The following is a 26,455-nucleotide window of genomic DNA, read 5'->3' on the forward strand; positions in this document are numbered from 1 at the left end:
GTGAGAAACTGAAAGCATTCCCCTTAAGATCAGGAATGAGACAAGGATGCCCACTGTTACCATCATTATTCAACATTATACTAGAAGTCCTAGCTAGAGTGATTAGGAAGGAGAAAGAAATAAAAGGAATCCAAATAGAAAAGGAAAAAGTGAAACTTTCACTATTTGCAGAAGACATAATTCTAAACTTGGAAAACCCAGAGAAATTTACAACAAAGCTACTTGAGCTAATAAACAAATTCAGCAAAGTGGCAGGATTCAAGAATAATGTACAAAAATCAGTAATGTTTCTATACAAAAGTAATGACCTAACTGAGAAGACAATTCAGGAAAAAATTTCATTCAAAATAGCAATGAAAAGAATCAAGTATCTAGGAATAAGCTTAATCAGGGATGCCAAGGACATATACACAGAAAACTACAAAACATTGCTAAAAGTAAAAAAAGTATTAAATAGATGGGAAGACATTCTGTGCTCATGGATAGGAAGATTGAATGTCGTTAAGATGTCAATTCCACTCAAATTGATCTACAGATTCAATGCAATACCAATAAAAATTCCAACAAAGTACTTTGAAGACTTGGAAAATCTAGTTATCAAATTCATTTGGAAGAGAAAGAGACCTTGAATAGCTAAAGATATCCTTAAAAAGAAGAGTGAAGTGAAAGGACTAACACTTCCTGACTTTAAAGCTTATTACAAAGCCATAGTGGTCAAAACAGCATGCTACTGGTGTAAAGATAAAAGTATTGACCAATGGAATCAAATCAAGACTGTGAAGCTAGACCACCAATCTATAGTAAATTAATCTTCAATAGGGCCCTCAAATTCACTGAATAGTTTGTTTATTAAATGGGCATGGGAGAATTGGGTATCGATAGCCAAAAGAATGAAAGAAGATCACTACCTTACACCCTATACAAAAATAATTAAAAATGGATCAAAGACCTAAATATAAGAGCCAGTACTATAAACTCCTAGAAGAAAATATAGGGAAACATATCCAGGACCTAGTAATAGGAGAGGTAGCTTCTTGAACTTTACACCAAAGCACAAGCAATGAAAGAAAAAATAGATAAATGGGAACCCCTCAAAATCAAATCTGCCTCAAAGTATTTTATCAAAAAGGTGAAGAAGCAACCAACTCAATGGAAAGAAATATTTGGAAACCACATTTTGGGTAGAGGTCTGATATCCTGTGTACATAAAGAAATTATACAACTCAAAAATAAAAGAACAAACAACCTGATTATAAAATGGGCAAAGTATATGAATAGGCGTTTCTCTGAAGAGCAAAAACAAGTGACCAAAGAGCACATGAACAGAAGCTCATTCTCACTAGTTGTAAGGGAAATGCAAATCAAGATGACGATGAGCTACCACCTCACACCTATAAGAATGGCTGCTATTAAACAAACAGGAAACTAAGAATGTTGGAGAGGACACGGAGACATTAGAACACTTCATCGCTGCTGGTTGGAATGTAAAATGGTACGGCCGCTGTGGAAAACAGTTTTGCAATTCTAAATATTGAGTTGTCCTATGACCTTGCAAAATCTGCAGTTTGTGCAGAGCAGAGGAAAGCATCAGTGAACTTGAAGACAGGTCAATAATTATCCAAAATTAAATACACAAAGGAAAAAAGGGTAAAAAAGGAAACAAACGTCCAGGATCAGGAAGACAATATTGAATGGTCTAACACATATGTAATTCTACAGAAGGAGAAGAAAAAGAAAACGAGACAGAGGAATGATTAATGATTTCCCATAAGAAACAATAAATATATGCAAAAATATACATGAATGTTCATAGCAGCACTATTCATAATAGCAAAAAAAAAAAAAAAAAAGGAAAAATGGAAACAGCCCAATGTCTATCAACTGATGAATCAATAGATAAAACGTGGTATATCCATATGATGGAGTAGTGCTAAGCAATAAAAAGAAATGATATACTAATTCAGGCAACAACATCGATAAACCTTGAAAGAAGTCAGTCACAAAGTTCACATAGTGTATGATTCCATTTTTATGAAATATCAAGAATAGGCAAATATATAAAGATGGAAAGTTGAAAAGTGATTGTCCAGGGCAGTGAAGGAGGGAGAATTTATGGTAAGGAAATACGCAATGACTGCAGTGCTGGTTTGAAATGATGGATGTACCCTAGAAAAGACATGTTTTAATCCCAATCCTATATTGTAAAGGCAGCTGTTTCTTCTAATCCCTATTCAGCATTGTATGTTTGAAACTGTAATTAAATCATCTCCCTGGAGATGTGATTTAATCAAAAGTGATTGTTAAACTGGACTAGGTAGAGGTGTGTCTCCACCCATTTGGGTGGGTCATGATTAGTTCCTGAAGTCCTATAAAAGAGGAAACAGTGGAGAAAAAGAGATTCAGAGAGAGCAGAGCAGAACGACATAACCGTGAGGAGCAGAGAGCCCACAAGCCAGTGACCTTTGGAGATGAAGAAGGAAAATGCATCCCCAGGAGCTTCATGAAACGGGAAGCCAGGAGAGAAAGCTAGCAGATGATGCCTTGCTCGCCATGTGCCCTTCCAGCCGAGAGAGAAACTGTGACTGTGTTCACCACGTGCCTTCTCACTGGAGAGAGAAACTCTGAACCTCATCGGCTTTCTTGAACCAAGGTATCTTTCCCTGGATGCCTTTGATTGGACATTTCTAAAGACTTGTTTTAATTGGGAATTTTCTCAGCCTTAGAACTGTAAACTTGCAACTTATTAAATTCCCCTTTTTTAAAAGCCATTCCATTTCTGGTATTTTGCATTCCGGCAGCTAGCAAACTAGAACAACTGCTAACAGGTATTTTTTTTTTTCTTTTAGGGATGATGAAAATCTTTTAAAATTGATTGTGGTGATGGTTGCATAACTCTGAATACACTGAAAATCATGCAATTATACACTTTAAATAGGAGAATTTATTTTATGTGAAATATATCTCAATAAAGCTGTTATTAAAAAGAACAGTGCAAATTAAAAGGCAATGGAACAATATTTGAAAGTCTACAATAAGTGTGTGTCAACCTCAATTCTATAACCAGTGAAACTAGTCATCTAAAATGAAGGTAAAATAAATTCATTTTTCAGATAAACTAAGCTGACAGAATTTTTCACCAACAGACTGCATGAAAAGAAATGATAACCGAAATTTTTAAAATTAAAGGGAAATTTTACCATAGGGAAGCCTGGAAATTCAGGAATGAATAAAGAGTACCAGAAAGGGTAATTAAGCAGGTAAACAAATAACTAAAAATATTGCACACCCACATGTGTGTGCATAAACACACACATTTAATTTGAAAATTCTGTAAGCTATTGATCAATAAAAATTAAATCTATTGTGTACTTTTAAGCAGATGCATTAATAAAATATATGTCTAAATAGCTTAAGAAGTGAGATGGGGTGAATATAATTATTCTGTAGTATTCTTACATTGTACACACACAAAAATATATTATTCAATATTTAACTTAACAATAGCAAGTTGAAGATTAAAGCTGTAATTTCTAGAGCAATAATTAAAAATAAGATATATCACTTAAATGTCAATAAAAATTTAAAGTGGAACACTGAGATAAGTATCTTTCACCTAAAAATGGCAGAAAAGAAGTGAAGGACCAGAAAGAAAAAGAAGAAATACTTAGCAAGATGGTTGACTTAAAATCAAACCTATCAATCATTAAATTAAATATAAATGGACTAAATCATGATTAAAAGGTAAAGATTGACATTCTGTATTAAATATAACAGCACACAACCATATGCTACTTACAGGACATGTATTTTATGTATAAGTACAGAAACAATTTTAAGGTATAAGGTAGTTAAATATACACCATGCAAATCTTAAGTACAAAAGAAGTGAGTGTGACTTTAATAATATCAGCCAATGTAAAACTTCAAGGTGAAGAGAATTCTAGAATTAGTGGGGGACATTTCATTATGATGAAAGGAAGACATGAAAAAGGTACAATCCAAAATGCTTGTTGGAGAAATAGCATAGCTTCCAAATGCATGAAAGAAATTTACAAATCTACAGGGAGATACAGACAAACCCATAATCACCACTGAAGATTTTAACACCCCTCTCAAAATAATTGATGGAAAATAGAATAAAACTCAGTAAGAAATGGGCTTTCAGGGATCAAAATGGTATAGTGAGCCACTCCAGGGCTCCATCCCCAACAGAAGCTATAAAGAAGCAACAAGAGCTGGCAGAACCATCTTTCTCAAAGAAAACAGTTAAAAGGCTACAGGAACAGAGCAAATGTCAAATCATTATGCAGTACTCAAAGGGTCAATTCACAGAGCAGTGCTAAATGTATATGTTCCTAACAAATGAGTTCTAAAATATGTGTAGCAAAAGTGGAAGGAGTGAAAGGAGAAACAGACAATTCCACAATTATATTTGGATTTTTCAATACAACTCTCTCAGTAATCGTTAGAACAAGTGGCTAAAAAATTAGGAAGGATATAGAAGACACAAACAACAGTATCACTCAGTTTGGCCTGAGTAGCAAATAGCAAATACTCAGAGATAGTAGAATAAATATTGTTTTCAAAATCATGTACAGCAGCCACCAAGATAGAGCATATTCTGGCCCTTAAAATAATGCTTAATCAGTTGAAGAGACTCAAAATCATAAAAAGTATATTCTTTGAGAACAATGGAATAAAACTAGAAGTTAGTAACATAAAGATATCTAGGAAATTCTCCACAATTTGGAAATTGGTCAACAGACTCCTAAATAACCCATAGGCAAAAGGAAGAAGTCTCAAGAAATTCACAAAAGTATAAATTAAGAGTATATCCTATGGAGCAGTATGGATGAATCTCAAATATATTATGCTAAGTGAAAGAAGCAAGTCTGAAAAAACAGCCATCTACTATATCACAGCCTTTAAATGACATGCTGAAAGCAGATGGTAGCTGTCAGGGGTTAATGGAAGTGTGGGGAAGGTTTGATGACAAAAGGTCATCACAAGAGAAAATAGGGAGAGAATTGTGATGGAAAATTTCTGTATCTTGATTGTAGTAGTGATAATACTACTCCATGTATTTTTCAAAGTTCAGAGAACTTACCGCTGTAAGTAAAAAGGAAGAAATACCAAAATATGAGCAAAATACTTGACCAAACATTTCAAAAAAGAATATGTGGTAAAAGGCAAGAAGCACATAAAACAGGCTCAACCTTATTTATCACCAGGGAAATGCAAATTAAGCCCACAATGTGATATTTCCTACCAAGTAGGATAACAAAATTCAAACAGAGAAATTATACCAAATATTGATAAGTTTGGGATGAAACTGGAACTCATGTCATTGCTGATGAAATTTTAAAGTGATATGATTCCTTTGGAGAACTTTAAAGTTTCATTTTATAATGTTAATACATCAATCTATCAACCAATAGTTCCACTCCTACTTAATTATCCAAGAGGAATTAAAACATTCACAGAAAATTGTGTTATTGTTCACAGAAGTCTTATTTATAGTAGCTAAAACTTGGAGATAAATATCCATCGATAAGAGAATGATAAAATAGAAAAGATAACAGTTTGTGGTATATCCATGCAATGTAATACTACACAGCATACAAAAATAACTGACTTCTGATGTAATAATATGGATGAACATAAAAAAAAACATATTAAGTAAAAGTGTACACACACAAAAGGATACATTTTCTATAATTTTATCCATTTGAAATCCAAAATAAGCAAAAATAACTTGTCTACAGAAATCAGAAAGTGGTTTCCATTTTGAAGGTGGGGAATTGATTATAAAGGATCACAGGGTACTTTTTGAGATGATGGGATATAATACATGTCTGACTCAACTTCTGATGTTTGTTGACAGTTTTCAGGCCCCTTCTTGAGTTTTCTCTTGCCTTACATCTGGGCGAGGCTTTAAGAAAGCCCACATACTCCCTCCCTCGGTCATAGTGAGAATTCAGCCACACATCCCTTGCCCATGCACAGGAACCCCCATCTTGTCCCCACGAGATAACACAATAAAAGTCAAAGCCAGACACCCTTTCTTGCTCTCTCTCAAGCCATTTTCATCCCTGCAAAAGCCTCATTGCTTGAATAATAATCTTTTCAAATCTGTTGGTGTATAACATACATGCTGTCATCTCAATATAGAGACCAAATTTGATTGCAAGACCAATCTTGCTTCTGTGGAGTGACCTTGTAACATGGAAATTCTACAGCATTTTTTTTTTTGTATGCTGCATGGTGAGGTCACATTTCATTCTTTTCCCACATGAGTATCCCCTTAGTGCAGCACCATTTGTTGAAATTTTGTTCGTCTGTTTTTCATTTGTTTGTTTGCTTGTTTGTTTTTTGGGGGGAAGTGCATGGGCTGGGAATTGAACCCGGGTCTCCCACATGGCAAGGGAGAATTCTACCACTGAACTACCCTTGCATCCCCAGAAATATTCTACATCTTGGTTCATGAGTGATTACACAAAGACATATTAAAATATTTCATTGAAATGAACATTTATTGTCTATATAGTTCTCTATAGGTAACTTCTATCTCAATTTTAAAAAACATATTTAAGATAACATCAATTTATAGTATTGGCAGCCAAGGATATTTGGACCAACTTTTTCTTGCTGTAACAACTAAAATTGTTTGATTACATGTTTAAAAATTAAGTCATCAGATAATTGACAACTCTTTGTGAAACTACTCAACCAAATTATGAATACCAGAGTACTTAAACCACTTTTTCCTTGAAGGCATTTTTCTTTTCATAAAAAAATAAGTCACTGGTCTTGGGGACCTCATCTGGTGAGATAAGGGGGGCCAAAGATCAATCCACAACTGAAGCACTCCTCACATAAACTTGTGATACCAATGGGCCATATCCTTAGAATATGTTTGAATCAGAGCTAATCTCACAAGGCATGCAAAGAATCAGGAAAATTTGACTCTCTTCCAAGAGAAAAGCCAATCAATGGAAGCAGATCCAGAAAGGATAGAGAGCATTGAATAAGCTGGCAATGGCTTTAAAGCAGCTATATATAAAGTAGAGAATTTTATTTAAAATAGCAAGCATTTCAATTTATGAAGTGTTTTAAATGACTTAGGGGAAGCCTGATGAAATAAAGTTACAAAAAAGGGTCTAGAATTATATATACTAATTATGTCAAGTAAGAGATGATTTTTTAAAAATGCAGATTATTCAGGTAACATGTTAAAAGTAGGTGCTGCAATGATATCATAACATTTTTTTCTTGCTTACTTACATTTAATTATGCTTTCTAAAATTTCTACCATAAGCATTGGAAACTTTTATTTCTTTTTTAAAATTTTCAGTTTCAATTATCTTTTTATAATTGATAAGAGAACATGATTTAAAAAATCAAGTACAAAGCTTTATAATATAAGATAAAAAGCACTATCATAAAATTAGAAGCACATTTCTGTAAGAATGTCAAGAAAGTACCAATGAGCTCTGTGCTGGTTTGAAAGGATGTATGTCCCCTAGAAAAGCCATGTTTTAATCAAAATCCCATTTCGTAAAGGTAGACTATTCAATACTGTATGTTTGAAACTGTAATCAGATCATCTCCCTGGAGATGTGATTTAATCAAGAGTGGTTGTTAAACTGGATTAGGTGACAACATGTCTCCACCCATTTGGGTGGGTCTTGATAAGTTCCTAGAGTCCCATAAAAGAGAAAACATTTTGGAGAATAAAAGAGATTCAAAGAGAGCAGAGAACGACATAGCCACAAGAAGCAGAGTCCACCAGCCAGCAATTTTGGAGATGAAGAAGGACAATGTCTCCTGGGGAGCTTCTTGAAATGGGAAGCCAGGAGAAGAAGCTAGCAGATGATGCTGTGTCTGCCATGTGTCCTTCCAGATGACACAGGAACCCTGACCATGTTCACCATGTGCCTTTCCAGATGAGAGAGAAATTGTGACTGTGTTCGCCATGTGCCTTCTCACTTGAGAGACAAACCCTGAACTTCTCTGGCCTTCTTGAACCAAGGTATCTTTCCTTGGATACCTTTGATTGGACATTTCTATAGACTTATTTTGATTGGGACATTTTCTAGGCCTTAGAACTATAAATTAGCAACTTATTAAATTCCCCCTTTTTAAAAGCCATTCTGTTTCTGGTATATTGCATTCCAGCAGCTAGCAAACTAGAACAATCTCTACTCTAAAAATGTAGAAATGCTTAACAAAGACTCTCTTGAGTACTATTTAAATATAGTTCTTAAATTTCCAAGCTTTTATCCTGAAAATAAGTTTATTTTTTTTAATTATCAATATATAGTAAAAATTCATCATGTTTACAATTTTGGTGATATTTCAGTTAAAAATAAATATAATAGAGAGCCTTTAATTTCTGGGTGAGATGGGGTATCTTGTGGTGGACCAATGCTCAAGCTGAGAACAACTAGAGAGTCATATAAATTATAGCAAAGCAAACATAATCATATGTTTAATGATAGCACAGAGCTTCTAAAGATATGAAGACTAGAATTATTAAGATTAAAGGTAGGGAAAATAAGCAGAAAATCTCCAGCTGCTTTTTCCCTTGGGTCTTGTGCTGATTACAGATATAAGCAAGAAGTTGAGAATCTGTACTTTGCCTGAGCAGAAGTACAACAGTGAGGAACAGAGAAATCAGCCTAGCTTTTCATGTTCCTACAGAAATGGAATGAGAAAATTGGAGTGACAAAACTTACAACTGGTTTTCCCTTCAACACAATTGCCAAATTCTGAAGTCACATTAGGTGGATGACTAAAAATGTAAACCAAAAAAAAAAAAGACTTTTAAAGCAGAGCAGAGTGTTCAGTACATTCAAGTGCAAAGAAACAAAGAACTGGTTTTAAGATCAACCCAAAGGAAGGGCCTTGGTGAACACACCTGGCTTCCAATTGAAGGTCTTGAGAACAGTGATTTAGGAACAGGAAGAAACCTGAGCGAGACTAAGCCTCAGCAAATCTGCAATCTAGCCTCAAATCATATCCTCCTCTGAGTAAATTAAGGTTCAGTCACCCTCCCCACACCGACATAATTCTATATGCCTAGCAGAGGGAAAAGTAAAACATCTTTGGAAGGAGATAACACTTCCTGGAGTATATATAATTTTCTTAATACAAAACTTCCAGCAACCTGTGAAAAATTATTAGGCATGCCAGAGGTAGAGTGGCCAAAAAGGAAAAGGAAAAAAATCATAGAAATAAACCCAGAGATGTTCTAGATGTTAACAATAGTAACATCTATTAATGTTAATAGATGACTATAAAAAATAAGTATGACTATATTTTGAAAAAGACTTGAAACTATGAAGGATTTCACCAGAGAATTGGTATATACCAAAAAGTTATGGACATTCTAGAACTGAAAAATGCAAAATTGAAATTAATAATTCATTAGATGAATTTAATAGCACATTACATGTAGCAGAAGAAAGAATTAGTAAACTGGAAGACGGATTAATAAAAAATATCCTAGCTGAATTCAGAGACAAAATGGAAAATAGCAAAACATGTTATAAAATGTAAAACCTGTGTCTGCATGACTAATATACATGTCTGTTATACAAGTTTAATATGCATGTCAATAAAATGCATGTAATTGGAGCCCCATAGTAGAAGAGAAAGAGTGAGAAAAAGCAATAAGGAACAACAGTTGGGGATTTTTCAAAATAGATGAAAAATTTTAACCCTTCAATTCAAGAATCTTTGTGATTCTTGAAAAACAAAGAAAACCACCCCTGAAGTATATAATAGTTAAATTGCTTAAAACTAAAGACAAAGAGAAAAGTGTAAAAGCAGAAAGAAAAGGGGGATCTCTTTACAGCAAAGCGTCAACAATAAGTCTCAAAGTTAACATCCAAAATTACAGAAGCTAGGCATAATGGAATGCCATCTTTAAAGAATTGGAAGAAAATTTTTCTGTACCCAAAATGATTTATGGGATATTTCGATCTTGATTCACAGATATTTATGGGAACACTTAATGTCTGTATGGTTTTATCCCTCTCCTTATCCCCATATTTATTTTAGGGAAGAACTTGAAATATCGTTTAGAAGTCATGTAAAATAAATGATATATGATTCATCATTTGAGCCCAATGCTTTATTACACATGCCTTTTGCTTATCATGTGTGATCAAGGAGTGACACTGAGTTTAAAAGGAATTACTCTATACCTTTCCCCCATAATCAGTGATCATTGTGGCATTATGAAAGAGAGAGATGGATGGGGAGGGATTATTTATATGATGAAGATTTATTTGAAAGGGCTGTGACATTTATCTTATTTCTCAAAAAAACCTGAACATTTCTATATGATCCTTTATTTCACATCCTCTTTCAATCTTTTGGAATGGATTAAAAGAACATGACCTTTTCTGTGGAGCATAGCAGCTTCAAACTACCACAAGCAGATTTCTCTGAAGAGGCCAGTTAACTTCCCTGATTGATCATATTCAATACCTTTTTGTCCGCTGAGCTAACAGAAGAAACAACAAACACTGGAAAAGCTGGCTTCTAGTAAAGGCTCACTGGTCTTGTCAACCAATTTTCTCTACTATTGTGTCAATTTTAGAAACATTCCTGGGCTAAGGGTGAGGTATGTAGCCAGTGTTTCTAAATCTTGGAAGTTTATCTTTCTTTGAACTATTTTATCCCACAAAGCTGGAAGGATTTTGGGTTGATCTAGGTGTTACACTGCCCTGAGAAGTCTGTGCCCTCTACTCAGTATTAAGGCAAACACTCTCTCTTCTCTTTGGAGCTTGCACTTTCCTAACTGGAATTTTCCTCAGCTGGCCCTCCGCTCTTACATAAATGTGGGTGCAGAGGAAAGGATAACAAAGAAGTCATTTAAGCTTTACTAAAGTTCTTTTTATGGTCCATCCTTGGTCACCATGGGACCCCATTCATGAAGTTGTTTAGAGCACACATTTTCCTGGTCTTTTCCCATCTGCATAGATTTATCTCTGAGCTATCACGGAGTGGTCACTAACAACAACAAGCAAGATTCTGCAGGCATGCTTCTTTCATTCAAATGTTTATTATATGTGCTGGTTTAAAAGGATGTATGCCCCCTAGAAAAGCCATGTTTTAATCAAAATACCATTTCATAAAGGTAGAATAATCCCTATTCAATACTGTATGTTTGAAACTGTAATCAGAACATCTCCCTGGATGATGTGATTTAGTCAAGAGTGGTTGTTAAACTGGATTAGGTGATGACATGTCTCCACCCATTTGGGTGGGTCTTGATTGGCTTATTGGAGTCCTATAAAAGAGAAAATGTTTTAGAGAATGAGAGATTCCGAGAGAGCAGAGAAACCTGCAGCACCACAAAGCAGAGAGTCCATAAGCCAGCAACCTTTGGAGATGAAGAAGGGAAATACCTCCCAGGGAGCTTCATGAAACTGGAAGCCAGGAGAGAAGCTAGCAGATGATGCTGTGTTCACCATGTACCCTTCCAGCCGAGAGAGATGCCCTGACTGTGTTAACTATGTGCCCTTCCAGATGAGAGAGAAACCCTGACTGTGTTCACCATGTGCCTTCTCACTTGAGAGAGAAACCTTGAACTTCATCGGCCTTCTTGAACCAAGGTATCTTTCCCTGGATGCCTTTGATTGGACATTTCTATAGACTTCTTGTAATTGGGACATTTTCTCAGCCTTAGAACTGTAAACTAACAACTCATTAAATTTCCCTTTTTAAAAGCTATTCATTTCTTGTATATTGCATTCCCGCAGCTAGCAAACTAGAACATTATATATTTGCCTTAAGCGCAACACAGTGCATGGTACTTTCTTTTTTGTATGCTGTATGGCAGGGTTCCATTTCACTATTTTTCCATGTGAGTATCCCATTATTGCAGCACCATTTGTTGAATTTGTTTTCTTGTTTGTTGGTTTTCTGGGAAGTCCATGGCGCAGGAATCAAACCCAGGTCTCCTGCGTGGCAGTTGAGAATTCTACCACTGAACCATCCCAGCATCCCCTGCATAGTACTTTTTTATATTACACATGAGAGAGATTTTGCTGTATCTGAAAGAAATAAATGGTGTCTATACAGAATAACGGTTGGTGTATTAGTTTCCAGGAACTTCTATAACAGAGTAGCACAAACCGGGTGATTTCGAACAACAGAAAATTTATCCTTTCACATTCTTACTGGGTCAGGGCCCACCCTGGTCCAGTTTGGCCTCATCTTAGATAACCACAACTTTAAAGATCTTATTTTAAATAAGATCATGTTAACAGGTACAGGAAGTTAGAACTTAAACGTAGCTTTACTGGGGGGAAACAATTAAACCCATAACAAGCGGGGTGCTTGTGGGGGTGGTCCCGACTTTGATGGTAAAAATCCCTACCCCATCACAGCTCCGTTCTGTTAAGTGTGGATAGTAATAGCTTCCTAACCTGCTTTACAGGGTCCCTGTAAGGACCAAATGATAATGGCGTAAAACTGTACTACATCCCATAAATCACAAAACAAATATTTATACATGTATTTGACTTTTAAAGAAACTGTTGAGACACTATATTAGAAAGACTAATTCGTCTACTGAGGACTAATCACTTGACCCCAAGTGTTTCATAATTCATAAAGGTAGTTTCTTGATCTCATTGGGCCCATCTCCTCATTTATGAAATAGAATCACAACAAATCATTGTTACATATTTAACTTTCACAACGAATAAAACACTTTTCTGCAGGTTGGGAAGTCATTACAGTTGGGGATCAGACAGTAAATGACATATGTAAGACAAAAGCCATGACTTCTCACTGCGGAAACAAAACTCATATAAACAGTAACAAATAACTAACAATAAAAAAAGAGCCCATAATTGTTGAATGCTAAGGACAAAAAGAAATTTACATGCACCCGTAGTAATAGATTTGTTAGATGTCTATAAAGGATAAAATGATCAGAAGTTCTATGCAATATATATAGCTTTTCTCTTTTTAAAATTTTTTAATATCAGAATACACTTTATTATTAAATGTTTAAAAGTCTGTGAATGAGGAGAAATGAGTTGACATACCTGGCAGCAGTTTATGCTGGCTCTTAGCCAGCCAGCCCACAAGAGGCTCTTCTGAAAAGCTCTATTCAAAGCTGTTAGAAGAGCAAATACCGCTGCTTTTCTCCTTTTCCCTGAACTTGGAGCTGTGACCAAAACTGTTGGCAACTGCAGCTGTGGCCCCAGCAAAGGGATGGGGCAAAAGAAGGCTAATCTTCACCTGTCGGTGTGTTGGGCTCCTGGGAAGGAGCTGGCCAAAGGGTTCAGAAAAGGGAATGTCTACTAGAAATAGGGCCAATTCCTTGGACCAGAAAAACTAATCTGTCATCTGCATCTCCAGCAGAGTGCTTACACTTAGAAGGGGCCTAAGAGGTGGGCTGTGCTGAATGCTCACAGAGATGGAGCCTCTGGGGAGGGGTCTCTCAGTCGGAAGGAGACACATAGGCTAACCCCCCACAGGAAGGGAAAAGTTTATAAATGGCTTGTCTAAATCATTACAATAATGTGATTTAATGTGACATGGTTTGGGATACATTCAGCTACCTTGACCATGATAAATAAATTAGGGAAAACAATACAAAATATAATTAAGCCATTAAATTAAATGGGTTATCCTATAAAATTTTATCACAGAAAGATAATTGTGATAAATTTTACATGAAAGATGGATATTATCGCATTTTTATTTTAAGCAATTCTGTGTACACATATACTTGTATATACATAGAAAAAATTCTGCAAGGATAAACGATGAACTTTTCTTAGCTTAATGAATTGTTACAAGGTTTTATAGTGTAAAGCAGAATCTCTTTCATGTTCCCCATCTCTCCATCCCTCCAAAAGAAACCACTGTACTGACTCATATAGAAATCACTTCCTTGTATTTCTTTATGGCAGTGGTTTTCAAGTGTGTTCTGCAACCCATTCAAATCAGGGCCTACCTGGGATTCTGAAAGATCAAAACTATTTTCATAATAATACTGTCATTACTTACCTTTCCAACAGTGTTGATATGTGCATTGCTGGTGCAAAAGAAATCATTGGCAAACCATGGTACCTGTATTAGTCAGGGTCCTCTAGAGAGACAGAATCAACAGGAGACATCTCTAAATATTAGATTTATAAAAGTGTCTCATGCAACCATGGGAATGGAAGAGTTCAAACTCTATAGGGCAGGCCATGAAGCTGGCAGCTCTGATGAAGGGTCTAGCTCAACTCCATAGGAGAGGCTTGTTGGCTGAAGAAACAGTAAAAAAGTCTCTCTTCTTCCTTAAAGGTCTTCAACTGATTGGACTATTTCATTTGTAAGAGACACAACTTACTTGATCACAGATGTAATCAGCCATCGCTGTCGTGAACTGACTGAAGTTTTCATAGACCAGACTTCTGGTTTGTCAGGCAGCCAGGAAATATCCCTGCAGCAACAGTCAGGCCAGTGCTGGCCTGACCAGACAACTGGGCATCATCATTTGGCCAAGTTGACACCAGAACCTAACCATAGCAATTCAATCCTTGTCAACTTGGCAGCTATACATATCACCTTGAAACACGCTTAATTCCCAAATAGGACACAGTAACAGACACATGTATCTCCTAACAATAGTCATAACAAAACAGGGAGGAAGTAGTCATAAAATCACCGTCCTTGTTTCCGTTGCCGCTCACGTGGTCATGGTTCGTATTTACCACTACCTTCTTCTACTACCCATCCCATGTTCCCTTTACCCTCAGCAAACACTTCAGCTGACCATGGTTCTTTCCCAAGTAGGGTGATCTAAACCTTCATTCCTGAATTTTCTGGGCCATTGGTGGTCCTTTCTAGGTTGGGCTTGTTGCTGTTGTCCATTGGCTTTAATCACAGGACATGGCAGTACTAAGAGATGCCCTTACTATTTAGGGGGTCTCCTGTATTCCAGAAGAATTCCTCTTTACCTCCATTCCATATTTTCAGTCCTATTTCCCCTTGCTAGTCAGGATCAATCACCCCAGACAGAACAGTAAACTCCTTTCATGCCTGTTGATTCAGTGGCCTGAGAAACCCAAAGTGGCCAGACAGTCTTAACTTCCAGTTCAATAGAATCATTGTTGTGTCTCCTGGTAGGAACACTCTTCCTTTTGGAACTAAGACCTGTAAAAGAGTAGAGCTTAAGGTTTCAGGGACAGGAAGCAAGTATTTTCCTAGTGGATTATTAGGGGTGATAGGGAGTGGTGTCACTCCCATTTCCACCCCCTGATTCTTGGGCCTGTAAATCTTGGCTTAGGGAGAAACAGCACCATACAGTGGAAGCTGATTCAGAGCACACACGGACTTCTGGAGAACATCGCCCCAGCCCTGCAAGGTACTGCCACCTAGTTGACATCATAATTGAGTGTGCAAAAGTCCATTCCACTGTTCTGTCAACCCAACTGCCTCTGGATGATGGAACATGGTAAAACCAGAGAATTCCATGAGCAAGTGCCCACTCCCACACTTCACTGGCTGTGAAATGGGTTCCTTGATCAGAATCAATGCTGTGTGGAATACTATGATGTTGGATAAAGGCATTCCATAAATCCATGCATGGTAGTTTTTGCAGAAACATTGCATGCAAGGGCTGCAAACCCTTATCCGGAGTATGTGTCTATTCCAGCTAGAACAAAGTGCTGCCCCTTCCATGATGATAATGGTCCAATATAATCAATCTGCCACCATGCAGCAGACTGATTATTTTGGGGAATGGTGCCTGTTCTAGTTTGCTAGTTGCTGGAATGCAACACACCAGAGATGGGTTGACTTTTAATAAAAGGAGATTTATTTCATTAGTTCTTCAGAGGAAAGGCAGCTAACTTTCATCTGAGGTTCTTTCTTACATGAGAAGGCTCAGGGTAATCTCTACTGACCTTCTCTCCGGGCCTCTGGGTTCCAACAACTTTCCCTGGGGTGTTTTCTGTCTGCATCTCCAAAGGCCTGGGCTGAGCTGCGAGTGCTGAGATGAGGTATGCTGAGCTGCTTGGGCTGTGTTATCTTGACCTCTCTCATTTAAGCACCAGCCAATTAAATCAAACATCATTCATTGCAGCAGGCATGCCTCCTAGCTGACTACAGATGTAATGAACAACAGATGAAGTTCACATATCATTGGCTTATGTCCACAGCAACATAACTAGGCACCTTCAGTGCCATATCAAGGATTGAGTGTGGGACTCTGCTGCTGATAGACTGGGCAGTCAGCAGTGGCTGTAGCTAGGTTGGCCTTGGGGAGTGGAAGTCCACATTGTTGAATCCCCTGCATAACCTTCACCCCTACCACCATGCCCACTTTGTTCATGAACCCTTTGGGCAATGGAAGGAGTGATTGAGGAAAGAGGATGACTTGTATCAACAGGATAGGTCATCTTATCCACCTGATTATTGAAATTTTCTCTGCTAATTCACCCTCTGGTGAACATTGAAATGGAACACAAATATCTTCATGTTCTTTTCCCATTCAGAAAGGTCTATCCACATACCTCCTCCCCAGACCTCCTTGTCACTTATTTTCCTATCATGCTCCTTCCAAGTCCCCAACTCATTAGCAACAGCCCATGAGTCAGTATATAAACTCACCTCTGGCCAGTTCTCCTTTGAACAACCAGGTGCACTGCTCAAAGTTCTGCCCACTGGGAGGATTTCTCCTCACAACTGTCCTTTAAGGACATCCCAAAAAGGGTTTGTGACGCTGCAGCTGTCCATTTCTGAGTGGACCCTGTGCATTATGCAGAACCATCTGTAAACCAGACTTAAGTTTTCACTTCTTCAGTCAACTAAATGTAAGGAACTCCCCAAGAGGCCATAGCTTTGGTCTGGGAAGGAGACGGTAACATGGCAGGAATGGGGGCCATGAGCATTAAGGCTGCTTCCTTATGTAACTTAATTGTTCCTTCAGGACCTGCTTGAGCCCTATCTCTTATATACCCTTTCATTTTATGATGGAGTACTGCTGTGCATGCCCAACTTTATGGCTTGTTAAGTCAGACAACACCCAGATCATGATAGGCAACTCAGGTCTCACAGTAACTTGGTGCCCCATGGTTAAGCATTCAGTCTCTATTAAGGCACAGTAGCAGGCCAAAAGCTATTTCTCTAAAGGACAGTAGTTATCTGCAGAGGATGGTAAGGCTTTGTTCCCAAATCCTAAGAGTTTGCGTTGTGATTCTCCTATAAAGGTCTGCCAAAGGTTCCAAATAGCAACCCTATTACTACTGGCACTTCTAGCACCATTGGATCTGTTGAATCAAATGGCCCAAGCGGCAAAGCAGCTTGCACAGCAGCTTTGTTGCAGAGCCTCCTCTTGTTCCAGCCCCCATTCAAAACTAGCAGCTTTTCTGGTCATTTGGTAAATTGCCGGAGTAGCATATCTAAATGAGGAAAATTTTGTCTCCAAAATCCAGAGGTCAGCTAGGCATTGTGTCTCTTTTTTGGTCATAGGAGGGTCAGATGCAATAGCTTATCCTTCATCTTAGAAGGGCTATCTCAACATGCCCCACACCACTGGACACCTAGAAATTTCACTGAGGTGCAAGGCCCCTGTATTTTTGTTGGATATATCTCCTATCCACTGACAGGCAAATACCTTACCAATAAGTCTAGAGTAGCTGCTACTTCTTGCTCACTAGGTCTAATCAACATGATATCATCAATATAATGGACCAATGTGATGTCTTATGGGAGGGAGAAATTATCTAAATTCCTGTAGACAAGATTGTGACATAAGGCTGGAGAGTTGATATACCCTTGAAGCAGAACATTGGAGGTATACTGCTGACCTTGCCAGCTGCATGCAAACTGTTTCTCATGGTCCTTGCTGATAGCGAATGAGAAAAAAGCATATGTCAGATTAATAGGTGTCAGACGACGTGTTGATTTGCTTAAGCAATGATATCAAATCTGAAACAACTGCAATTGGAGTCACCATCTGGTTAAGTTTATGATAATCCACTGTCATCCTCCAAGACCCATCTTTTTTCTGCATGGGACAAATAGGAGAGTTGAATGGGGATGTGGTGGGAATCACCACCCCTGCATCCTTCAAGTCCTTAAGAGTGGCACGAATCCCTGCAGTCCCTCCAAGAATCCAATATTGCTCCTGATTCACTATTTTGCTAGGTAGGGGCAGTTCTACTGGCTTCCACTGGCCTTTCCTACCATAATAGCCCTCACTCCACAAGTCAGAGGACCAATGTGGAGACTCTGCCAGTTGCTGAGTATGTCAGTTCCCATTATGCATTCTGGAACTGGAGAAATGACCACAGAATGTGCCTGGGGACCCACTGGACCCACTGTGAGATGGACCTGAGCTAAAACTCCATCAATCACCTGACTTCCATAGGGCCTGTATTAACTAGGTTTCTCTAGAGAAACAGAATCAGCAGGAGATAACTGTAAATGTAAGATTTATAAAAATGTCTCACGTAACCATGGAGATGTAGAATCCAAGGTCTGTAGGGCAGGTCATGAGCTGGCAGCTCCAATGAAGGTCCTCAGCAAACTCTCAGGAGACGCTGGCTGAAGCAGGAAGAGTGATTGTCTTTTCTGAATCCTTTAAAAGTCTTCCAGTGATTAGATGTCACTCATTGCAGAAGACACTCCCCTTAGCTGATTGCAAATGCAATGTGGTCATGTTTTAAGCCCATGAAATGTCCTCACAGCAACAGACAGGCCAGCGCTTGTCCAACCAGACAACTGGGCACCACCTGGCCAAGTGGACACATGACCCAACCATGACAAAGCTCTACTCTGATTGGTGGGTCGGAGTGATGGTTTAGGTCTCCCGGAATTAGTGTCACTTCTAAGCCGGTGCCCAGTTATCCTTAAAATATCTGATCGTTTCCTTTTCCTCAATGCACTGTCACCCTGGTGAAAGATTACAGGTCTCCAAGAAGGAGGTTAACAGCGTGAATTTTGTAGGAAGAAAGATTCGCAGTGTAAAAGGGCCCTTGCCAGGGGTACCTGGCTCTCCCCTCATTCAAGCACCTCTGGGTCTGTAAACTGTCTCAAGTTTGGGAATTCATGAAGGGGCTGTGACTCTCTGTTTTTGTAATTCAAGTTAGACTTCTGTTCACTTGACCTAGAATTCCTCTGCTTATACAGCACAGACAAGAATTTAGTAGACTGTCCATCTATTTTACTTCTAAGTACCCCATGATCAACTAGCCAATGCCACTAATCTCTATAGGTCGTATTATTTTGACCACTGCTTTGAGTCTGCTCTCCATTATGGTGGCCAGGCCCACTTTGTCTGTGGTGATTAACTGTACCCATATGGCTTCTGCCAACTCAGGATCCAATCATGCCCACTCTGTTTAAGGATTCCAGCTCAGTGACAGCAGTTCCCACCCACAGTAATATCTGACCTACAGAGAAGGATGATTACAGAGCTCCTCAGTGATGATGGAGCTATTCTCATGAATTTATTTCTCAAAGTTCTGGTGAAAGACGTGTCCTCTGGACATTCCTGTTGTGAAAGCAGGTCTTCCATGATAAATCCACTTTAACGTTCCATTCTTTCTAAGCCTCAGGATCACCTCATCCACATTATACCAGGGTATTTCTGGCATTTTGGTCTCAGGTATTGTTAGCCACATTTTGATCCATGTTTCAGCCAATCAACCAAACAGTTAATGCCCTTTCTAACCCCTCGAGCTACAACACTGAATGCAGAATCTCTGCTTAGTGGGCCCATATCAATAAATTCAGCTTGATCCAACTTCATATTCCTTCCACCATTATCCCACACCCTTAATATCCATTCCCACACATGTTTCCCTGATTTCTGTCTATATAGATTGGAAAACCCATACAATTCTTTTGGAGTATAGCATATCTCTTCGTGGTTCACACTTTGTACCTCTCTTTTAGGGGCCTGTTGGGACTTTAGTCTTTAGTCTTATTGTAGGTCTTGAAATGAGGAAGGCTGAAGTGGGTGGGTCATGAAAAAAAAAAACACAGAAGTGTCTTTCAAGCCAAACATTCTGTTGCAGTTTCATCTGGTGAAACAGGATTAGTTGCTCTAGAGAGAGGAGTGAGGGTTGTTTTTCTAGGGGAGGTGGTTACAACATTGGCAGGCACTGAAGGGTTAATCTATTTAGGTGGAGGTTGGATACTGTCTCCTCTGGACAGACTGGAGGCTGGGAAGCTGTTTCCTTAGGGCAGTCCTTTACAGCAAAGTCTCAGCAGATTCCAGGGATTCCAACACCCATTGCCATCATCATCAAGCCATATATCCCCATCCTACATTTCAGGATTTCATTCTTTTCCAATAAAAAGCCTTACTTTCAAGAGTAGACAACCTGCAAGGTTGATATTTTAGTTTACATTTTAAATCTGCTACTTGCACAATGAGGCTCTGTATCTGGTTTTCAGAGATCTCAAGTCTGTGACCACAGGAAATATGATGTTCTTTCAGGACTCACATGGAAACTTTTACATCATTCATATGGTGCTTAACTTGCAAATTTGAAGCCTTCAGTTCATCCCTGTCCCTTATCACTGTATCCAGGATATCTAATGACAACCAGTTAGCATCATTATACCTCTTAAGTAGACAAAACTCTGTAAAGGGGTCAAAAAACACTATAACCCACAGCCTTGCCTTATATAAATGTACAATCAGCAGAATCTTTTGGTGATATTTTGCATATCTCTCTTACCAACTTACCCCATGGACTGTCAGTGCTATCTTGATTACTGGAAATAGAGTCATTAGTGCCTTTGAGTCTAATCAGAGTAGAAAACCAATTGTAAAAACTCACTTTTAAGATTCTGTTTCTCAAGAACCACTCCCAGTACCAAGCTGTTTTAGTCAAGGTTCTCTAGAGAAACAGAACCAACATGAGATATCTCTAAGTATGAGATTTATAAACATGTCTCACGCAACCTTGGGAATGGAAGAGTCCAAAATCTGTAGGGTAGGCTGTGAAGGTGGCAGCTCTGATGAAGCTGGCAGTCTGGCTCACCTCCACAGGAGAAGCATGCTGGCTGAATAAGCAGCAAAAATCTCTCTTCTTCCTTAAAGGCCTTCAAGTGATTGAATTATCTCATTGCAGGAGATGTGCCTTAGTTGATCGCAGATGTAATCAGCCACAGCTGCCATCAACTGACTGATGATTTAATACACAAGTTTCTGGTTTATCAAGCAGCCAGGAGATAACCTTTCACTGGGCATTATTACTTGGCCAAGCTGACACCAGAACCTAACCATCACAGCACCTTTACAGAACCAAGAGAATAACAACTGACTATACTGGCACTCTTTAAATTCTTGAATACCGTGGCACTGCATTTTTTTTTGGGGGGGGGGGGCTGGGTGCATGTTCCAGAATTCGAAGCCAGGTCTTCTGCCTGAAAGGCAAACATTCTGCTACTGAACCACTTGTGCATTCAGCATTGCATTTTAAAGGATACTGACTTCCCTTGGGATTATCTTGATAAAGCAGTAAAATCTTAATTCTATTAAATCTGGAAACTTGAGAACATTAGTTTTTAATATTCATGTGATGAAATGAGAAGTGTGCTTGAAGCATTTCTGCTGCCTACTAAGATGTCATGATTGTTTTAAACAGAAGTAGATAAACAACAGCTCTTTTAAGGTTCTCAAGAATGATGTGTGTAAAGAAGTCCCGAGACCAAAAAAAGAGTGAGATGCACTGCTTTATGGCTATAAAACCATATGTAGACCCCTAGACACTTTAGGCATGCCCATTTATTTTATTTTCACTTGTTTTTTTAAGCAATCTTTTTTTAAAAAAAAAGCTTTATTAAATACAGTGGGCAAAAATTGTGGACAATTTCCTAAGTTTTAACTTATGTCTACACCTGTGAAAACATTACAGTTAAGAAAATAAACTTATCTATCAACCCCCAAATTTGCTCGTGCCCCTTGGCAATCCATGTTACCTGCTCTTCCACAAGCTATCTCCATCTCATTTCCATTTAGCACCTGGTCTGCTTCCAGTCACTATACCTTAGTTTGCATTTCCTAGAATTTTATATAAATGGAATCATATGGCATATATTTCTTTATATCTAGCTCTTTTCAGAATAATAATTTTGAGATTCATCCATGATGTAGTGTGCATTAATAATCCATTCCTTTTTATTGCTAGTAATATTCCAATATATGAACACACCCCAGTTGTTTATTCATTCACGTGTTGATGAAGATTTGCATTGCTTTCTGCAATGAGCATTTGTGTACACGTCTTTGTAAGGACATACGTTTTCATTTCCTGTGGGTAAATATCTAGTAGTAGGATGGCTGGATCATAAGGTAGGTATATCAAACTTTTAAAGAAACTTCCAAACTGTTTTCAAAGGTGACTGTGTTATTTTACATTACTGCCAGCAGCATATGAGAGTTCTAGTTCCTGTACATTCTCGCCAACATTTGGAGTGGTCAGTCTTTTTATTATGAGTTATTCCAATGGGTGGGCAGTGGTATCTCATTACAGTTTTACTTTGTATTTCATTAATGACTAATGCTTTTTAGAATATTTTGATGTGCTTGTTTACCACCTGTGTATCTTTTTTGTTTAAGTGTTTGTTCAAATCTTTTGCTGTCATGGTCAGGTTCATGTGTCAACTTGGCCAAGTGGTGGGACCCGTTTGTCTGGTTGGGCAAGTGCTGGCCTGTCTGTTGCGATGAGAACATTTCATGGAATTAGGTCATGATCACATCAGCTGCATCCACAGCTGACTCCATTTGTAATCAGCCAAAGGGGCATGTCTTCTGCAATGAGTGATGCTTAATCTAATCACGGGAAGCCTTTTAAGGAGGATTCAGAAGAGACAGGTTCTATTTCTGCTTTGGCTGGTGAACCTCACCTGTGCAGTTCCTCCAGGCCCTCCATCAGAGTCGTCTAGCTTCACAGCCTGCCCTGCGGATTTTGGACTCTGTGTTCCCGCAGTCACATGAGACACTTTTTGTAAATTTTATATTTGCGAGTGTTCCCTGTTGATTCTGTTTCTCTGAGAACCCTAACTAATACATTTGCCCATTTAAAAATATTGGATTGTTTGTTTTCATATTATTAATATTTTTATCTTAATGTGAAAAGATTTCTTTTAAGGAATTGGCTCATATGATTGTGGGGACTGGCAAGTCCAAAATTTATAGGGCTGTCTGGCAGGCTAGAAACTCTAGGAATTGAGGCTGCAGTCTTTTTCTTTTCTCATTACAGGAGCTGTGGATTTTAGAACAATCATGCATAAAATACAGGATTCTCATATATCACCCTGTTATTTACACCTTGCATTGTTGTGGTCATTTGTTACAATTGATGAAAGCATATTTTTATAATTGTACTAGTAGCTATAGTCCATGGTTTAAATTAGGGTTCACTGTTTGGGTTGAAAACTTCCATGAAAAATTTTTTTAAATTTTTATCCTAGTAACATATATACAACCTAAAATTTCTCCTTTTAACCACATTGAAATATATAATTCAGTACCGTTAATTGCATTCACAATTTCACCATCCATTATCAAAATCCTTCTATGATCCTAAATAGAAACTCTGTACCTCTTAAGCCTTAACTCTCTATTCTCTAACCCCACTCACTCTCCTGGTAATCTATAATTTAGATTCTGACTTTATGAGTTTGATTATTTGAACTATTTCCTATCAGTGAAATCATACAATATTTGTCCTTTTGTGTCTGGCTTACTTCATTCAATACGATGTCTTCAAGATTCATCCATGTTGTGGCATGTATCAGAACTTCATTTCTTTTTAATGCTGAATACTATTCCATTGCATCTGTATACCACATTTTGCTTATCCATTCATCAGCTGATGGACACTTGGGTTGATTCCATCTTTTGTCAATTGTGAATGATGCCACTATAAACATTGGTGTACAAATAAATTGGTTCAAGTCCATGCTTTCAATTCCTTTGGGTATATGCCTAGAAGTAGGATTGCTGGGTCATATGGTAATTCTATACTTAAGTTTCTGAAGAACTGACATTGTCATCCACAGTAACTACACCATTTTATATTCCCACTAGCAATGACCAAGTGTTCCAATTTCTCCACGTTCCCTCCAACACTTGCATTTTTCCTTTTAGTTTTTTATTAATAGCCATACTCATGGGTATGAAATGGTATCTCTTTGTGGTTTTGATTTTCATTTCCCTAATGGTTAATAATGTTGAGCATTTTTTCATCTGCTTTCTAGCCATTTGCTTATTTTCATTGGAGGAATGGGCTTTTCAAGTCTTTTGCCCATTTTTAAATTGGGTTTTCTCTTTTTGTTGATGAGTTGAAGGATTTCTTTATATATTCTGGATATTAGTTCTTTACCAGATATGTGATTTCCAAATATTTTTCCCATTGTGTAGGTTGTCATTTTACTTATGATAAAGTCCTTTCACAAACAAAAGTTTTTAATTTTGATGAAGTTCTATTTATCTATTTCTTTCTCTTTTTTGCTTGTGCTTTAGGTGTAACATATAAGAAACCATAGCTAACGCGAAGTCCTAAAGACCTTTTTGCAAATTTTGATCCAGTTTTCTCAGCACCATTTGTTGAAGAGACTGTTCTTATGCAATTGAGTGGTCTTTGCCACCTTGCCAAAAATAAGCTGGACATAATACCTGGGTTGATCTCTCAGCCCTCAATTTTGATTCCAAAGTGTACAATCAATGGCTCACAATATCATCATATAGTTGTGTGTTCATAATCATGATCATTTTTAGAACATTTGTATTATTTCAGAAAAAGAAATAAAAAGACAAAATAAAACATCCCATACATCCCATGTCCTTTAGCCCTCCCTCTCATTGATCACTACTATTGCAATCTACCCAATTTTTTTTTTACTCCTTTCCCCCCATTATTTATCTATTTTTTGTCCTTTTTTTTCTTTATTCATTTGTCCATACCCTGGAAAAAGGGAGCATCAGACATAAAGTTTTCACAATCACACAGTCACACTGTAAAAGCTATATAGTGATACAAACATCCTTGAGTATCAAAGCTATTGGAATACAGTTCAATAGTTTCAAGTACTTCCCCCTAGCCACTCCAATACACTATAAACTAAAAGGATGTCTCTATAATGTGCAAGAATAACGTCCAGAATAACCTCTCAACTTTGTTTCAAGTCTCTCAGCCACTGGAACTGTATATTGTCTCATTTCTCTCTTCCCTTTTTTGGTCAAGAAGGCTTTCTCAGTTCCATGATGCCAGCTCCTAGCTCATCCCTGGGAGTCTGTCCCATATAGTGGGTGAGGGCAGTGAGTTTGCTTGCTGAGTTGGTTTGGAGGGAGCGGTCATATATGAGAAGCAAATAGGTTCTCTGGAGGTAACTCTTAGGCATAATTATAAGCAGTCTTAGCTTCTACTTTACAGAATGAGTTTCACAGGGGTAAAACCCAAGATCAAGGGCTCAGCTTATTGAGTTGGTTGTCCCATTGCTTTCAAGAATATCAGGAATTCCCCAGATAGGGAAGTTTAGTATTTCCTCCTTTCTCCCCAGTCCCTCAAGGGAACTTTGCAAATATTTTTTTATTCTCTGCCCAAATTATTGTGGAATATATTGGGACATCACATTAACCTGTAAAAACCAACAAGATCTCACTCCCTGTTCAAGAGTCCACATAATCCGCTTAAGATGGCACCATGGCAGCTCGGCTTGCTGTGAGCCAGTGGGGAGCTGCGGCTGCAGTTACCCACACAGGCCATTGGTTTCATGCAGGAGTGGTCTGGCACTCTGGCAGACTACAGTGTGCGATGTGTTGGTGTCAGGTGGGGGCCTGGTGGGCACCACCATGGCCTGTGACTTGGGATATGATACTCACTTTCATGACAAGAAAATCCTTTCTAGAAGCAGGTCCAAAGAAAGTATTGGAGAAATTGCCAGAAACTTACAGCAACAAGATCAGCTCCATTTCTCCTGATTCTGTAACATTTCTTCGTAGTTTTGATGCCTGGGACCATGTCTGCAATATGAGATTCAGAGCCTTTCGGAGAATGCAGGTGTGGGATGCCTGCTCAGAGGACTTGATAATGTTTGATAAACATAATTTAGACAACCTGGGCTATATAATGGAGAACGATGTCATCAGGCACATCTCACTAAACTGCTGGAGGCTGTGTCTGGTGAGGATCCTATCTCTCTCATCTTCCCTTCACTCACTGGGAGGTGAAGTGCCTTACAATTCTAGGACTTACTGGAAGAGAGGACAGAATGTCCACCATAGAGAAATCTTCAAAAGGCTATTCAGAGTTTATCTTTTTTACTTTACTCTTTTACAGTTTACAGTTTTATCGAGGCACAATTTTCATACTGTAAAGTTCATTCACCCATTTTAACTGTGTAATTCAATGAACTTTAGAATATTTACAGAGTTCTGCAGCAATCACCACAATTTCAATTTGTTTATTTT

At 38.1% G+C, this 26,455-nt stretch overlaps 1 pseudogene; it reads right to left on the minus strand.

The window, feature by feature from the left end:
- Nucleotides 1-26,455, minus strand: part of LOC143652732 (potassium channel subfamily K member 5-like) — a 49,044-nt pseudogene that overhangs the window by 1,225 nt on the left and 21,364 nt on the right.

This window comes from Tamandua tetradactyla, chromosome 12 (assembly GCF_023851605.1).
Source record: "Tamandua tetradactyla isolate mTamTet1 chromosome 12, mTamTet1.pri, whole genome shotgun sequence".
In the NCBI taxonomy this organism is placed as follows: domain Eukaryota; kingdom Metazoa; phylum Chordata; class Mammalia; order Pilosa; family Myrmecophagidae; genus Tamandua; species Tamandua tetradactyla.